The sequence below is a fragment of the Cyrtonyx montezumae genome, unplaced genomic scaffold, assembly GCF_038088225.1.
Source record: "Cyrtonyx montezumae isolate F1298 unplaced genomic scaffold, pur_monq_1.0 scaffold_23, whole genome shotgun sequence".
Lineage (NCBI taxonomy): Eukaryota > Metazoa > Chordata > Aves > Galliformes > Odontophoridae > Cyrtonyx > Cyrtonyx montezumae.
The window spans coordinates 6,085,118-6,087,785 of record NW_027071970.1 but is presented as its reverse complement, the minus strand read 5'-3'; positions in this window follow the sequence as shown (position 1 = coordinate 6,087,785).

Below are 2,668 nucleotides of genomic sequence, written 5' to 3'. Positions count from 1 at the left end.
GGCCCGGGCACCTGAGGCCGTGACGGGAGCGGTCCCGCCCGGGCCTCCCCCGCCGCCTCCCCGCGCCGCCGGCGGTAGGCTGAGGTGGTCACGCTTGGGGTCGGGGGCTGAGGGAGATGGGGGGAAGAAAGAAAGGCAGAGAAAATAGAAAGGAAAAGAAAAAGGAAAAAGAGCAGAGAAGTAAGAAAAAAAATGGAAAAGGGAAAAATAAAAGAGAAATGGAAAAGAAAGAGAAAAAGGGAAGGGAAGGAAAAAAGGAAGGAAAGGAAAGAAGGAAAGAAGGAAAGGAAAGGAAAGGAAAGGAAAGGAAAGGAAAGGAAAGGAAAGGAAAGGAAAGGAAAGGAAAGGAAAGGAAAGGAAAGGAAAGGAAAGGAAAGGAAAGGAAAGGAAAGGAAAGGAAAGGAAAGGAAAGGAAAGGAAAGGAAAGGAAAGGAAAGGAAAGGAAAGGAAAGGAAAGGAAAGGAAAGGAAAGGAAAGGAAAGGAAAGGAAAGGAAAGGAAAAAGGGGAAAGGGGAAAGGGGAAAAAGGAAAAAGGAAAAAGGAAAAAGGAAAAAGGAAAAAGGAAAGGAGAAAGGAAAGGGAAAAAAAAAGGAAAAAAAAGAGAGATGGAGACAAAGCAGAAAGTGCGACAAAGAAAGAAAGAAAGAAAAAAAAAGAAACGAAAGGAAAAGAAAAAAGAGAGAAAAACCCCGAGGAAGAAGGATTTCGAGAGCAAATAATTATTGTTACAACTTGCACAAGCCTCATGAACAGCCGCGGTATTGTCGCTGATGGGCAGTGACGCACCGGAAAGCCGCGGCTCGTGGCCCCGCGCGCTGCCCCTACCCCGCAGTCGATGCGGGGGGACCCGTGGCCTCGCGTGGGGCTCCGCGGGGCCGGGAGTGGGGTTTGGCTCCGCACCCTGCAGACCCTCGCCCCACCGGCTCCTTTGCCAGCCTCGGCTCCGCGTTCTACGTTATGGGGATTTTCATCTGTTCTGTGGGGTCACTCGGCTGCAAATCCCAACACGGAGAACACGCACGGGGAAATACTCGGGAATAAAACTGTCAGCCACCCACCCCCCAGACGCAGACAGCAGGATTTCTTCCCTTCTTTCTCCCTTTCTCCCTCTTTTTTTTCCTTTTTTTTTTTTAATCCCCTTTTCTTCCCCCATTTGACGGCGCTGCCCGGATTTGGGGCCGTGCCGTCGCGGGACTCCCGCTCGGCCCCAGCGCGGGGTTATGGCACTTCGTGTCCTCGCGTGGGCTGCGCAGGAGACCCCGCAGATCGTCGAGGGTGGGGAGGGGGGGGACAGCAGCAGGAGCTGCCCTAAGGGAGTCGATCTCCGTCCCTCTGTTTTTCCCCGTGCTCCGCTTTCCAGGAGCCGAGCGCTGACTGCGTGCCGGGGCTGGGGACAAGCGAGGGGACGCCGGCTCTGCCCTTGCGCCTGGTGATGAGCCTCTGGGGAGGGGACCCGTCCCTCGGCAGTGGGGAGCACAGTGACAGATTCCCCAAGGACAAAGTGGAAAATGTGTGGGGTGAGACGGGCTGTGGGAAGGGAGCGGGGAAGTTTGGAGAGACAGCGTTAGTTGGCAAGAGGACGGCTCAGCCCGGGGTCCACCGTTTGTCCCCAGGAGCTCCTTTCCTCGGTGGAGCCCTATCAGTTAGCCCCACATGCTCCTGCTGCCCAGGTAGCCCACAGGTCGACAGAAATATAAATGTATCATAGTGGGCATTTGAAGCTCGTAAAGAAAATAAAACAAGAAGTCTGCGCTGCCGGGTGCTGCGTGGATGCAGGCTGTGCGGCTTCCCCAGCTCCTGCCCCACTCCCCTCAGCTCCTCTGGGCGCTGCTCTTTAACGCTGTCGAAAAGCTCTTTATGGAGGTACTGCTGCGCCTTGTTCCATGTATGGCTGCATTTGTGCCCAGCCCTTGCAGCCTGGCACTTTCCCTGCTCGTGCCCAGCCCTGGAGAGCAGAGCGAAGCCCCTGCGTGCTGCCTGCACCCTGAGCGAGCACGGAAACGGGGCTGCAACCACAGGGAAAGGAGATGCTTTTAGTTTGAAGGAAGGATCCCCCCACCAGTACCGAGGTGCCAAAAATGGCTCCATTGAAGCATATTTCCTTACTGCAGTGCAAGCGTGGGGCAGAGCGGTAGGAGCCACTCCTGCTCTGCGGGGCAGGACAGCACCGCTGCGCTGCAGCCAAGGGAAAACCGAGCGCAGCGCTCCTCGCTGCCCGTGGGGTGAGCAGTGCACGAGGTGTCCTCTTGCAGCGAGCTCACTGGAGGGAACGGGCGGCATTTCTCCATGACTCAGTTGTGGTTGCACCGAAGATTTATCTTCTGTCGGCCGCGCAGCAGCATCCTGTGCAGACATTTGTTTTGGCTGAAGCCCGCCCAGCCCGTGTTTGGATGCGGGCAGTCGGTCGTGCGGTGCTTTGCCTTCCCAGCAGCAGTGCCCCGGCAGTGGCAGTCCAAGCAGGGCAGCAATCCCACAAGTCCTCGAGTGGAGAGGCGCTGCGGAGCTCAGCCACCACCCGGGGATGCGGCAACCCCGGAGCTCCCTGCCTGCAGCTGCTCCAAGCTCTCCCTTGAAAGGGTTTCCCCTTTCCTATTAGGACAGTGGTACCCTGCTATTCCTCGCCGTCCCACCCCATCCCCTGTTGCAGCAAAGAGCAGATCACCACTGC